Raw genomic sequence first — 16,065 nt, 5'->3', positions numbered from 1 at the left:
CCTCTATTTTAGCTCACTTCATTCAGTTTCAGTTCCTAGAGATATTCCAAGTTTGCCTTACGAGTATCTAGTTTGTCATCTCTTGGTACAATATTGTGTAATATTAGTATAAGAGGCCGCTAGGCGGCACAGTGGATAGAGTTCAAGGCCTGGGATCGGGAAGAAATCTTCCCGAGTTCAGATCTGTCCTCAGATACTTACTAGCTGTGTTGTCCTGGAGAAGTCATTAAATTCTGTTAGCCTCAGTTTCCTCATTTGTAAAATGAGTTGGAGAAGGATATGGCAAACCACTCCAGTATCTTTGCCAAGAAAACACCACATGGGGTCTCAAAGAGTCAGACATGACTGAAATTGACTGAACAACAACAACAATCACAAATATTAATATAAAAGTTACTAACCAGTATACATATTTGACTCATGATTAACACTACTAGGTCTATACCCTAAGATATCAAAGAAAGGAAATGGTATTATTTGTACCAAAACAACAACAACAACAACACTTTTTTGTGGTATCACAGAACTGAAAACTAAGGCATGTCCATTTATTCCAGAATGAACAAAATATGGAAAATGAATGTAATAGAATAGTATTATGTTGCCAAAAAATTGATAAAAGAAAGAGATTTAAAGTAACTTGCAGAAAGAAGTGAGTAGTGCCAGGAAAACAATTTAAATATCAATAATACTATAAAGCCAAAACAATTTTGAAAAACCTGACAACTCCAAACAGTGTATTAATTAATTAACAATAATTTCTGAGAACTGAGTGAAGCAGGCTACTGACCTCCTGACAGTGAGTTGATGAATTCAGGGTGCAGAATGAGAAATACGTTCTTTGAATATGGCCAATGCAGGAATATATTTTGCTTGAATAAACATATTTGTTCTCTTTTTCTTTCTCTCCTCTCCCTTTCCATTTTTCTTCCTTCCTTCAAAGAACGTATTTCTCATTCTGCACTATATCTTTTTTCTTCCAGACTGTTTTCAGTGTTTCCGAGAATTTTTGCCTAATAATGAATTCTTTCCTCAGTAGCTAGGACCTTTGGGTTTATAAACATTAGACTACTTGATTGATTCTGTGAATTGTGTGCCTCCTTTTTTATACTGAAGTAGCTATGTTGTAGTGCCAGACTTGAGTTCAAATCCAATCCCCCAAAATTACTAGCTGTGTGACTGTAGGTCACTTTGCCAAAGTAATACCTACCAACTATTATTATTATTAATCAATTTCTCTATTTCTTGACCTGTACCAGATTGTTGTGCCCATTTCCCCCAAGTGAAACTGAATAGTAAGGCACCTATCAATTACTGAATATATGGATTTCTTCCCTCCATCCCAATGTAAACATTCTTTAACAGGTCATTTTCCTTTCCCCTTTTAGAGTGAGCCCCACCTTTAAGTCCTTCCCATCTTTTTTCCCCCCCCATTTTTCCATTTCTCTTATTTTAATTGCTTATGGTATCCAACACTTTTTGAGGAGCAAATGACATTACTTTTCTGTCTCTACTTACCTGCAGGCTGGATGGGATATAGTTTCAGATCTCTTCTGTGTCTTCTGGCTTTTTAACCACTTTACATTACTTCGTTGTGTTATTCCTATTCTAAAATATGTTGATTCAGTTTTAGTGAAGTATGAGATTGAGCCTAAGTAGCTTCCTCCTTCCCTTCCCTTGACTCTTTAATATTATATCTAGAGATTCTTATGTTCTGTTCGTCCCTTGATGGTCTTTCATTACAATGAAATTTATTATTGTAACAATGGAACTCCAGAAACAAAAGATAATTTTGTCATTGTTTAGTCTGTTCTTGATAATTGTTCTCATTTAACTTTCTTGTGTTTTTCTTGCTTGGAATTTTTGCAACTTGAATGACTTGCTCAGCTTTCTTTTGTTTGGCATGAATGCTTCATATGTTTTGTTGTTAAAGATCCATATTTTTTCACTGAATAGGGGCGTCCCTCCGCTGCTCCGGGCTTGGATTCGGAGCCTCCTTCAAAGCGACTTTTCTTAACAGCCGCGTCGCTCTCTTCTGGAGCACGTTAACGGAACCCCACGTGTCCTCTCGGCCGGCCCGGGCCTAGGACTCCAGCTCCGCTCTTGCTCTTTTCCTCCAATGAGGAAACGCCCCTTGAGTGGGCTTGGATCCCCATGCTCAGTCTCGCGCCCCTTCGGAGGAAGGAGAGGGAGACCCGGGCATCTGGAGGCCCCTAGGAGGCCCCTCCCTTGCCTGGCCTCGGCTACGGTCCGATCTGCCCCCTCCAGGTCGTGCCTCAATGTCTATCATTATTAAGGAATATCTGTACATCCTTTCTTACAGGTTAGTTGCTTTGACTTGTGTAGAAATTTTGAGGTTGTCTTTTGCTTCTCCTGTCAAATTTTCTTCCACTTCTATATTTTTGAGATGTCATTCTCTCTCTCTCTCTCTCAAATTTCTGGAGATTTTTGCTCTTATTCCACAATCACTGGAATATCTAATGAATTCCCCTTTTTATTGTAGTTTTTCCAATTCATTGACAATCACAGTGTAATACTTTTTCAATATCTTAAGGCCTTAATTTTAAAATCCATGTGTCTTTATGAGGATCACTATTTAATTGCTTGGGAGCTAGAGTTATCATCAGACTATTCTGCATTTTTTGCCTTTCTAGTTGCTTTTCTCTAGTTTCTTTCATTCATATCTCTGATCCCTCTACAATCCTACATTGATGTGCTGAGTGCTTTTATTTTGCACAAAAGCCTTAGATTGGGTATCCTTAGCCTCCTAAACTTGTATGTGTTGGGATTGGGGTGTGGAGTGACACTGACTGGTTGCCTATTCAGGGGAATCTTTCTCAGGAGAGGATTGATTTTTAGTGCCCCTTCCGTGACTATAGAACCCTATTAATCTCTAGGTTTTTTTTTCTACACTGTCATATTTTCTGCCCCTGATTTCCTAACAGCTGCAATTCCTTTTCTTTGTATAGATTGCAGAATCAACATTTTACATCTCTTATGTAGTATTACTACATAATAAGGTATTACACTCTACCCTTTCATAAGGGTATTGCACTATACCCTTATAGTGGTGGTCAGAGTCAGTGCCTTTGGTGAACCACACAGTGACGCAGCTGTATTCTGAATTCTGAATCACTAAGCCTGGGACTTCAGTTATAATGGCTAGTCTTGACTTATAGGGTGGGCTAGAGTTGTGAAGGGTAAGTAGTGGCTATCAGTGTTTAGTTCATCAATATTATTCAATAAGTCTTTTAACTTGCATGATGCTTCTTTTTTAAAATTTTATTTATTTTGATTTATCAACAATCACTTTCATATGCTTTTGAGTTTAAAATTTTTCTCCCCCTTCCTCCCCACCACCCTCCCCAAGACAGCACACAATCTGACATAGGCTATTCATTTACGTCCCTATTAAACATATTTTCACATTAGTGAAGTTGTAAGTAAAAATTAAAACCGATAGGAGGAACCATCAGAAAGAGGAAACAAAACTCAACAGAAGAGAAAAAAAATGATAGCGACTCAACTTCCATAGTTCTTTCTTTGGATGTGGATAGCATTTTCCATCACGAGGCCTCTGGAGATGTCTTAGATCCTTGTAATGCTGAGAAGGGTTAAGTTTATCAATGTTAGTCATCGCACAACATGGCTGTTATTGTGTACGAAGTTCTCTTGGTTCTGCTCACTTAACTCAGCATCAGACCATACAAGTCTTTCCAGGTTTTTCTGAAGTCAACCCGTTCTCATTTCTTAGAGCATAATAGTATTCCATTACATTCATATACCACGACTTGCTCAGCCATTCCCCAATTGATGGGCATCCTCTCAATTTCCAATTCTTTGCCACCACAAAAAGAGCTGCTATGAATATTTTTGTACATGTGGGTCCTTTTCCCATTTGTATGATCTCTTTGGGATACAGCCCTAGAAGTTGCATAATGTTTCTGCCTTATTATGTGTATTCAGTTTTAATTAGTGCAAATTTGATATAATTTTTCTCCTTTATAGTTTGTAAAGTGGTAAAGTAATATATAAATTATTATACCATAATCTTTCCAATCACGTAACTACCAATGAACATTTTGGGATAAAATGGTAACATGGTCAGATTTGTGTTTAAGAATGCTAATTTGATAGCTAGGTGTACTACAAACTGGAAAGGAAAAAGAGGGGAAGTTAGAATAGCTATTGTGTGACCATTATAATTCTGTAGTCTAAGAAAGAGGTAGTGGAAGCCTGAGAGTGGAAGGTTTGCGAGCAGAGAGAGAAGAGTAAAGAAACGAGAGATATTTTGATGATAAAATTGAGTGAATGAATGGAGGAATGAATGATTCTAACTACAAGGGAGAGATTATGTGGTTGAGTTCAGGTATTTGCTAAATCGCAATGGTCACTGCATATATACAGTACAAACATTCCTGCAAGGCTACTGCAGAGACATGAGGTTCTTGCTAGACCATGTCTTTTTTCTCCAGTGGCTAATTTTGTGAAATGTGCATGGCAAAGCCTGTCACTCAAAATCACTCAGACTGAATTTTACTCACAGAATATTGATTTCTGGATCACTGTATTTCCCCCTCCCCCATCTCTCCTTTCTCTCCTCCATTTTCTCCTGTTTTCTCTTTCTTTCCTCTCTCTTCCTTCTTTCCTTCCATCTTCCCTCCCTTCTTCTCTCCTTTTCTTCTTTCCTTCTTTCCTCTTTTCCTCCCTCCCTTCCTGATTTCTTTGTTTTATTTTTGAGATATTAGGTCTAGGAATATATTTAGTCTGTATACTTTTGCAATGGTTTGGGATAATAAGAACACTACCCCTTTCTTTAATCCTGTGACTTTAGGCCCTAACTGAGCTTGAACATATCTCCCACATTTGAAAAGGAGTATTACTTTTTACAAAAAGCAATCAATCAATTAGGATTAAGTAGAAAGTAAAATAATTAAAGAAACGGAAACCCCTTTTCAATGACTTGTATAGCTTACCTAACCTTCAAAGAGGGCAAGAGGGAAAACAGCACATTGAAGGGCATTTTATGGACAAGGGAAGACTATTCTTCTACCTGAATGCATAGAAAAGAAACAAGAAGGCATTTTTAGTTTGTCTGAGATTCCTCACTGCACCTAGATACATGTTTTTGGGTTATCCTCTTGTTTTATGTCTGGTCATCAATCTGATCCACATGTCAGTGAACCCTGTGAACTCTGGTAGCCTCACCTTAAATAGCACTTGGGTGTATTCAGTTTGTCCCTAAAGTTTACCTGGAATCTTTTTCTTTCCACAAGCTTCCTTTCATCCAAAGGAAAAAAAAAACTTAGGGAATGCTGGATAAACCCTTTGGCCCACAGGTCAGATTTCTTGCCCAAGTTGTCTGAGGCATTTTTTCCTATGGGCTTGGTGAAGAAGCCAATTACAGATATGTTTACAGATAAATTCTTGAGAATAATATAACCTTGGAGATATCCAAATTGGATTGTTAAGGTAATGTTCTATTATGAAGTGTATATTACAAATAATATTTTTTTTTCAGTTGTAACTAGGAATAAATCAGAGCTAGGGCCTAGGTTTATTAGCAGGTGAATAATGCTTTCAGCACATTAGGAGAAAGCAGAAGGTGTCATGTGTATGGCTTTACCTCTTCTCCTCGGTTCTAAGTCCTGAGCTTATTTGTGAATTATGCATTTTGGTTTGGGTGGGTTAGAAGTTTAGGTTGGTGATTATTCTAAAAAAAAAAACCAACCCAATAACCTGTGTGCAAAGCACCCTGCTACTCTTAATTATGAATAACTTCATAGTCTTTCGAAATATCTGAGAGAAAGAAATATCAGGCTTTTATTGGAGCCTTTTCTGGGTTGAATTATTTCTAAACCACAGCAACTACCAAGCTTACCTGATTGTATGACAAATCCTTTAGTACTGGGGTGTGGTGGGGTATGAATAGGTACACTGTATTGATTTTAGAGCTTCAACTTAGATGACATAAGCTGATATGGTTGATTTCCCTGTTTAAGACAATTGTGAAAGGCCAAATTGTTTTCTTATATGAGGAAAGGCTAAGTTTCAGCCAAGCTTCCAATCTTTCTGTCTGCTTTGGCTCACCACATTCTTTCCTATTACTCTATAATAACTTTCCATAACTTATTTGACATATCTTTATCTACCTCTTTTTCCTCAATTATGAGAGAAGCTGAAGCTAATTTTTAAAAAAAGTTTTTAATTATTCTCAAGATGTGGTACTGAAAAGAGCCAACAAATAGCATTGCATATAAAAAAAAGTAAGGTGGGCCAAAATCTTTCCTGTGTATTCTAGAACCAAATTCAATTTAATTCAGAAAACATTTATTATATACCACTTATGTGCAGGGAATTCTGGTAATTGTTTTTAGGTTTCTGCCTTTATGGTATTTAGTGTTAGTGGGGAAAATAAGTTCTATCTAGAGATAACTAGATTATGCCTCATTACCTGAAAAATACTCTAGAATAGCATACTTTGTTATTAGCTGTCTAACTGTAATTAATGCACTTCACTGTCTGAACCTCCCATTTTTTCAGTTGAAAAATAGTGATAATAAAGCTGACATTACCTATCTTATAGTACTATTAAGATAGAAACACTGTTAAAACCTTAAATTATTATATAAAGATGAAATATTATTATAATGAGAATTGATGTTATTAATAATAATAATAATTAATAGCAATAATATTACAAATGGTCAGGATATGAGAAGGTTTATGGTACAGATAATATATGTTTGGAGCATCAGAACCATTCAGCAGGTAAGACAGTGGAGGGAAGACATTTTAAGCATTGAGAACAGCTTAAGCCAAGATGCACTGGATAGAGTATACAGAACATAATATAAAGTATGTTGAAAATTATAAGGTAGGGTGGTACTGAGTTATGGAATGCGTTGAATGCCAGACTTAGGAATTTTATTAGTACTCTGTATGCCACAAAGAATCACTGTAGATTTTGAGCGGAATTGTCACACATCCAGATTTATATGGAAAAGAGAAAAGCAAAAGGAGGAGGAGGAAAAGGAGGAGGAGAAAAAGCAGGAGGAATTAGGAAAAGAGGAGGATGGGGAGGAGGAGGAGAGACAAAGAAAAAAAGGAGAAGAGATAAATTCAAATGAAGATTTTAACTGTAACAAAAAAGACTTAAACTGAAGGAGAAAATTTAAACTGAAGGAGGATGAGAAGCCTTGGGATAAAGGGAAATGAGGAGAAGGAACCTGGCTGTGCTAGTAAGGAGACATTGAAGTTCAAGAGTGCTAAAAAGAATAGGAGAATGGCCCCCACGTAATTTTTCCAAGGAAAATGTTTGTGAGATACACTAACCAGTTAGACAAAGGACAGAGAAACTTGCTTCCATAAATTCCAAAGAGCTGGTAGAATTTTGTAGTGACCACAGAGGAATATGTGAATTTTTGTCTTTATACAATAGACAAATAATTATCATCTATGCCCAAAATGTAAATTAGCTTCCCTAGTAGGGGCAAATATAAGGGAGCATGAAGAATGCCTCTTCACTTTTGATTACCCAGGAGAATTAAGTGTTCTTTGAAAAAAAAAGACTTTTATCAGAAAAAAGGTAGAAAAATAATCTGATGAGTCAGAAGAGAATCATAATCTGTGCTAGGGGGTTAGAGGGTGTTAGAAGATGATATAAAAGAAAAAAAAGAGCAAACATAAGTAGCACTGAATGTTCATAGCTAAGAAACAAACATGATGGTTTTCCTGAAAAAGGTTCACATGTTTATCTTCCAAGGTATTGGGATGTAGTTCCATATAAACATTTAGATGAAACAACATGCAATAAGGGTCAGAAGATGAAAAGACAAGGCTTTCTTTGTGGTGGCAAAGAACTGAAAATTGTGGGGGTATCTATTAATTAGGGAATGGATGAACAAGTTGTGGTATATGATTGTGATGGAATATTACTGCACTATAAAAAACAATAAATTTGATGGTATTAGAAAAACATGGAAAGACTTGTGACATAATGAAGAGTGAGATGAGCAGAACCAAGAGAATGCTGTATACAGTAACAGCAATATTGTTTTAAGAAGTTTTGAGTGACTAAGTTGTTTTGACTGTTATAAATACCCAAATTAACTACAAAAGATGTATGAAGGAAGACACAATCTGCATACAGAGAAAGAACTGATAAGTAGATGTATAGAATGACATGTATATATGTATATATGTATATATATACATATGTATTTGTATTTACACATGTACATATTTGTATATGATGATAACTCTCTGGGGCTAGGGGAGAGAAAAAAGAAATTTACATGATAACTTTATTACTAAATTACCAAATATTACTTTATAATTAAAAAGATTTGCAGTTTCATTTGTAATCTTTTTCAAATTATACTATGTTATAGAAATATTTGTTTTATTTCATAAATTAAAAATAAAATAAAAATATATTTTTTAAAAGAAGCAAGTAGAATTGGTTGCTAACTCACTGCCTAGATGTTAGGTGTGATATGAGAGAATATTGAGCATTTAATATGTGTAAGCTACATGTCATACAGAGTAGCTAAAATGTAGAGAGAAAAATTACATTGGATTTATTAGGAAATTTATGGAAGACAAAAATCTAAGAAAGGAGCCTGAAATAAAATCCATGGCTTACTTTGTCTATTAAAACATGCACAAAGTCTGCAAAAGGAAAAAAAAAGGAAAACTAGTAATCCTATCATAGGGAGACAAATTTGACCTCATAGGTATCATTGAGTCTTAGTGTATGAGATCAATTGCCAGATTATACATTAATTCCAAAAAAAGATAGGTTAAAAAAAGGTGGGATAGCCAGAATAACATTATATAATAAGATATATTCATGTCAATAAATTGGAGAACTTTTGGAAGGAAACATAGTGAAGACCATTTTAGTAAAGACCAATGAAGGCAGTAAGAGAAATATAATTTTCATCAGACTATACTATAGACTACCTAGACAGAAAGAAGAAATTGTTGCATAGTTCAGGAAACAAATGGCAGTTTTAGCATGGAGGAATTATGTAATACTGATTGGAGACCTCATTTATCCCCACATCTTTTTTAGCTTTCTTTGCCAAGAGCAGAGTTAATGTTTTCTTAGCTTGCCTTAATGAGTATAACTCCTTCAGAAGAGGAAAAAAAAAGTAACTGTTATCCTCTGCCTGAATTAGACCAACTGGGAAAGACTACTGAACTAGAAATTACGGGAACCTTTGGGGCAAATGATTATCCAAACATAGAATTTGAGAGAAAATCTTAGGAGGACTGGAAACTCAGAAATAATTAAATATGAACCTAAAAGTTTTGGAGAACAGTGTAATTCAACTCAACAATATCTCACAGGGTTGAGAAAATATAGGTGGGTCACTCTGAATAAAATTCCCAATAAGAAGGCAACCCAAGAAAATGAAAAGTTTTTAAGCAATGAATTCTAAAGACACAATGAAATATAATTCTAATGAAAAGGCAAAGGGAGTCATGAGTCTAATGCATCTGTAGAGGGAATTAATTAGCACATATATATAATTATATATAATATATCATTGACTCATTATATGACTCATATATGTAATAAATAATATAAAATAATTAAATATAAATTATATTTTATTTTTTAAAGTTATATTTTTAAAAGATATGTTTATGAAAGTGTGAAAGGGAGCATGCTTTTCTGATGTAATTGTGTATGTGGAAGGGTTTGGGGAGACTGCTTCTGGAAAGACACGATCATTTGCAATGGAATTGCCCTAGCTCCTAATTTGGAACACTAACAAACATTCTATAACTCATTCAAATCTGCTAAGCAGGTGAAGACAAGTTGTACTGTTGATTGGCTACATAGACAGAACTGTGGTGCATTCAAATGCATTAATCACAAAACGTATGACTTTGCTTTTGGTCAGATACTTCACTGCATGACTGTCTTCTAATGAGAGAGAAAACGCTATTAAGTAGAGGGGCCTTGGGGCATCTCCATCTCAAGTTGATATATGGCCCAGTAATAGAAACCTCCATCTTTTTTGGGGGGGGGAGGGAGCAGCTGAGATTGCAGCGGATTGAGCACTTTCCTAGAATTGGGAAGATCTAAGTTCAAATCTGGCCTCAGACACTTACTAGCTATACGACCCTGGTCAAATCACTTAACCCTGCTTGCATCAGTTTCCTCATCTATAAAGTGAGCTAGAGAAGGAAATGGCAAACCACTCTAGTATCTTTGCCAAGAAAACACCAAATGAGGTCACAAAGAGTTGAAAATGACCAAACAACAGCAATTGTTTTGCATTTGCCTTTTCCTGTTTTAGCTGAAGGCATATTGAAAACATCTGTGATTTTGTGAGCTTGGAAATGTAAGAATGGTCAGCCAACAGAGGTCTGGGAATTAGAGTCAATGCTCATTACTAGCCAACCCAACATCAAAGTCCTAAGGAATGACCTATTAGACTCATCCCAGTATTGATGCCTTTTGGAATAACCTGAAGAACTCATCCTGGTAGTACCTGAGACGATAAGTAAGTCATACAGACATATGTTGCTGTTGAAAATAAACCTAATGGGTGAATGTTATCTAGAAACTATGTGAAGGTTGAACCCACTCTTCATATGGACTGTGGTGGTGCAGAAGAGAATGCTTATAAAAGTGTAGTGGGAATTGTTTGGACCTTATATTCTTGCTGTATCTTTGATTCTTGCTATATCTTTTGAACATTGATTTATATTCTTGGATAAACGTTGGATATTGTTGCCTAACAGAGGGGGAGAGGGATGCAATGGCCCTGTACCAATGACCTTAGAGAAGAAATACTCCTATCCTTCAAAGGTACCTTAGAAGTCTAAGGATTATAGCTGGCCTCATTCTGGGACGGTGAGTCCGGAAGTTACTACACAAATAAAGGGTATTAATGGACAAAAGTATAGCATAGTCCTAGAAGGAGAATGTCAGGGGCAGTAAGCATTAGAATGAGCTGAGGCTGTCAAGGAAAACTAAGGATAACTTTTTTTAAAAGCCACATTAGGGCAAAAAAAGGCTAGAACAGATGAGTCAATGGAACAACTATAACAGAAAAGAAGCAGAACAATTTAACTCTACTTTTGCTTGTTTTCTCTGCCAAAGGGAATGATCTTTGAATTATTAAGGACTAATTAGAAATCATTAATTGGGAGATGAAAACATTAGTTAAATGGTATAACCAGCCGATAATTATTTTGAGTCAATATATAGAGATAAACATCACCCCAGGATAAAGAAGTTCCTGGTGATTATGATTCCTAAGCCATTGTTAGTGATCTTTGACAGATGATAGAGAAATAATATTGGAGGGGAGAAGGGCAAATTCTGACTTTTTAAACATTTTTTTTTTCTGAAGGAGAAAAGTCTGTACATGACAGACCAGTGACCATGGCTTCAGTTCCTGAGAAAGTTATATAATGTATAATTTAGAGTTTAGTTACTGACTATAGCTAGATAAGGAAGTAATCACAAAGAACCTAGTTTCCCATGAACAGGTCATGGTAGGCTAATTTCATGTTCTTTTATTTTTCAATAGGATTATTAGACTTGCAAATCAAGGAGATTTTATACTTACCATTTACCTAGATTTCAATGAAGAGTTTGACAACGTATCTCCTACAGCTCTTGAGGATGAGATGGAGAGATGTGAAATACAGACAGTAATTCAGAGCACTAGGTTTAGCATAAGTAAAACCGTGGGATTTGTTCTTGGTCCTGTGTTTTTATCAATGTCATCGATAACTTGTTGGAGGACAGAATTAGATTGTGCTTAGCTACCTTTCCAATATCATTTGCCAGAGAAGTTCATTGCAGGGGCAATGGTGACATTTCCGCTTTAACATCTGGAGAGGGCTATGATCTCTTCCTTCCTTTTGGTAAAGGGATGGGGTGGGGAGGATTTTTTTTTACTGTCTAAGAAATAGAAGTCTTTGTCAGAGTTTGTGATCCCCTGAAACTGAGAAGCAAAAAAATCACAACCCTAGACATGGCATATCTTGAAGCTATTCAGAGAAATGGTTTGCAGAAAAGAAGAAAATCTTTAACATATTAGTTAGATGCCTCACACATGCATCATTGTTGACTTTTTCAAAGTCCAAAATATTCTTTGTGTTACATGTTTGTACCTTCCTAGAGATCTTGGGAAAAAGCTTTTTACTAGGAAAGTAAGTATAATCAGAAGTCTGGTGCAATTGCCAGTAGAGGACTTACTCATAATGAGATATCCTACTCTCCACAAATTGGACTCTGTGAGTTTATCACCAATAAATTGGGAGACTAAGTACACATGTTAAAAATAGCTAATATTGATATGGTGCTTTAAGGTTTGCAAAACACTATCTTATATAGTGATATATATATATATATATATATATATATATATATATATATATATATACACACACACACACACACACACACACATATGTGTGTATATGTATACATGTGTATATATGTATATATACTTATATATACACACATATGTATATATATGTATATGCATGTATGTGTATGTGTGTGTATATGTATATATATAGTCTTGAGTAAATATAATAAGGGTAAAATGAGGTTCACACTCCAAGCAAAAATAGTATATTAACAGTGATGAGTATAAGTTTTAACAAAATGAGTCAGACTGACCACCTTAGTAAAGCCAACAACCCCAATGAGAAGGGGGGGCCCTTCTTTATTGATACATAAGAAAGAAGAGGTCTGGGTGGTCATAAAACTTTACAATTGACTATACTAAGAAAGATGAGCTGGAATTCAGGAGAATCTAATCATATTCCTCTCTGATAATTAAGGAATGTTAATTATTTTATGGGACTCACCTGTATCTTGTAATCTTTGCTAGGGGATCAAAACTATCAGATTTGCTGTCTCCTTGAAAGATCCAAAAACTCCCCTAATTTCACAGGACTGGCAAAGAAAGATCATACATCTTTGGGGGATGGTAACTTGTGGAGTTAACAGTAACAAACCAATTACCTGGAAGTATCCCAGGGTCTACTAATATAAGAGATAATAACTTTTCTTTTAATTATATCTTTAAACTAAGTCAAAGGTAAAGCTAAATTCCTGAGCTCAATTCAAGGATGTAGCGATGTGGCTTGAGGCAGATACAGACTCAGTTATAAAATCAATACAGCATAAAATCAGTTACATTGCAGAATCAATACAGCAGAAATCAATAAAGGTAGTAACTCAAGGCAATATTAATTTTTATCTTTTTAATATATTGTCTTTTATATGTAGTCACATCTATTTATATGAATTTATAGATCTTTAGAACAACTCTATAAAGTAGGGGATATTTTGGCTTCTATTTTATTGATGAGGAAATTGAGACTTAAGTAAGTTACGTAAGTCACTCTGGTGGTCACACAGTCAATACATATCCGAAGGTTCTGAAGTAAAGTTTTTTCTGATTTCAAGCACCTTTGACTTCAGGTATAGACAAACACTAATCTGCTGAAATATTTTGACAATTTCTATAATTGGTTCTATTTGATAGGGGTCAGTAGCTATGCTGGTCAGCTACTCAAGAGAGTAGCTGTATTATCAAGAGAGAAGGTCAGTTCACAATGGAGTACCATAGTGTAATCAAAAGGATTATGTACTGTGCAGATTCAATTTAGGTTCGGATTTCAAGATATAGTGACACATACTCAGGATAAACTTAACAAACAATCACATTTATTTACAATGATTAATAATGATTAAAAACCACACAAGCAATAAGTATAACATTCAATGTGATAAGTAATAATCAACATAAAGGAAAGTCAGAATAAGAAAAGAAAGGATACGCACTCACTGACCAGGTGAGCTCAAATACCTATTAGACCGGGGAGACTGGAGAACGACCAAAAAGTCTGGTCAGGGAGGCAATGGGAGCATCCTACCCCTGGACACAACGAAAGCCGTGCACAGGATATGTTTCCAGCAGAGAGTCAGCGTCCCTATCTCTGCAAAGTCTTCAAGATCTCCCTTCCCAATAACCCTTTTTATATCCATGTAAACCAGGGAAAAACAATCTTGATATTTTGTTTTGGGTATGTCTCCTATACTCAGATCCAGGGTAGATACACATTCTAAAAATGGTTGGAGCTTGATCAGAGCTCCAACTAGCTGTTTGTTGTGTAATTGTCCAAGGAGTGATCAATTCCTTGGACAATTACAGGCTTTTCTCAAAAAAAATATTCCTTGAGATAAATTGGTTTCCCAGGTAACATTGTTTAGTTGTTACTTAATGTTCCAGTCTCCTTGATCCTGGCCATGCTTTGATAAGTCCATTTTATCTTTATGTCAGGTCATGAGGCAATTACACTATTAGGCCATAAGATGGTTACACAGGGGGCTGGGGAGGATCTATCCTCGTCAGTTTCCCTTACACATAGTGAATTAAATTCAGTGCTATACACTATATGTGAAGAAGTTAGTAATAACCCAAGGTTAATTGATATTTAACTATGAAAATCCTTCATAATGACTTCTAACATACAGGGCAGGAAAAAAAAACAAACCAAAATTTAGATCAGATGCAAAAGAAATTATATTTGCCTAAGCCAACAGAAGATAACAAATAATGCATGGGACCTATGTTTGGTGTAGCTTACCTGTAAAGCTTAAACTGTGGTTGGTATACATGGATTTTTTGCTTTTGAGAGTGGATAGGTAGAATATAAGCAACTCATAGAACTTGTAACAGACCATGTCACCAAGAACAGACAATCCTACCAAAAGAACACTTTGGCTTTTACAATAGACAAGGTACTAGGTAAGATATATTTTATCATTTTATGGCATCCCTTCCATCATCTATTCCAATCAAGGCAAAAACTCTTTGGAACAGGTTATTTAAGGATGTACTTGACTATATAGAAATCAAAGAGCCAATATTGTATTATCCTCAAGGAGACCCAGAGCCAAATTGTTTTAATTGCATATTACTGAACATAAAACATACATCAAGTGTATGTATTCTAGACATACACTTGTTTCTCTAGGTCTTTTTTTTACAAGGTTAAGATAATTTTTATTTTGTTATTAATATTTTCTAGGTATTTCATAAAATATGAATCTCAAAATTGTTCACAGTATACCAGATATGATTAGATTAGGAAAGAGACTATAGTGAGACTGTTACCTCTCTTGTTCTGGATATTGTGCCCTCAAAATAATAATAATAATAATAATAATAATAGTAATAGGATTAATTTAGCACTTTCATTTTTGCAAAACAGTTCATGAATATTTCTTTTTAACCTCATAATAATCCTAGTAGAGAAATGATATTATTATTTCTATTTTATAGATGAACAATCTGAGACAGTCAAAAAATAAGCAAAGAAATATCTGAGCCTTATTTTGAACTCAACTCTTCTTGGCACCACCTAATTGCCTCAAAAAGACTAATTCCTTAAAAAAAGCATTCATAAAAAAAGTGAATTCATAATTGCAGGCTTTACTACTATTGCCTCTATATGCCTTCAAAAAGAAATGTAAATTATAATTAATAACCATCGAATCATGAAGCAGTGATAGAATTACAGAATTTGAAAGGACCTTCAAGATCTAGAAACTGAATTCTTCTTGTGTGTGATTGTCTGGGCCTGTGCAGTTTCCCTTTGTATGTACATGTGCCTATGTTAGAGTCTATGTGTGTTGTCTGGGTATACATATGAACCTTTAGGCTCCAAATATGACTTGCTCGATAATGGAAACCATGGGTCATGTAGGAGCTGCTCTGATCTTTGATTTTTGATTGTGGAGATTTTACTATGAATTATTTAAATTCTGAAGAGGAAAGAGTTCTAGATTTCATGTCAGATAATCTCATTTTATATCTTCGCTGTTCACACTATTAGCTATGTGACTTTGGATGAGTTCATTTTGCCTTCTTTTGGACCTCAATTGCCTCATCTCTAAAATAAGAGGAATGGGATAAGTGGTGCTCCAGTCATGTTTCTACCGTCGGGGGACTGCCTCAGAGATCCCACTCAACTTGAATTCTGTTATCAGCTTGTCTTCAGTTCTCTTTC

At 35.3% G+C, this 16,065-nt stretch overlaps 1 protein-coding gene across 2 annotated transcripts in view; it reads right to left on the bottom strand.

Moving 5' to 3' along the window:
* LOC110213587 (cysteine-rich secretory protein 3-like) overlaps positions 1-2,027 on the bottom strand; it is an 82,693-nt gene extending 80,666 nt beyond the window's left edge. For both annotated transcript variants that reach the window (XM_020993960.2, XM_020993961.2), the window contains exon 1: positions 1,519-2,027. The gene's annotated coding sequence lies outside the window, so the exon portion shown is untranslated. The remainder of the gene's footprint in view (positions 1-1,518) is intronic.
* Between the last annotated feature and the right edge of the window lie 14,038 nt (positions 2,028-16,065).

The sequence above is a fragment of the Phascolarctos cinereus genome, unplaced genomic scaffold (genome assembly GCF_003287225.1).
Source record: "Phascolarctos cinereus isolate Bilbo 61053 unplaced genomic scaffold, phaCin_HiC Scaffold_5;HRSCAF=322, whole genome shotgun sequence".
NCBI lineage: Eukaryota > Metazoa > Chordata > Mammalia > Diprotodontia > Phascolarctidae > Phascolarctos > Phascolarctos cinereus.
Note: the sequence above shows the minus strand (reverse complement) of the source record. Positions and strands in the feature narration are given on the sequence as shown.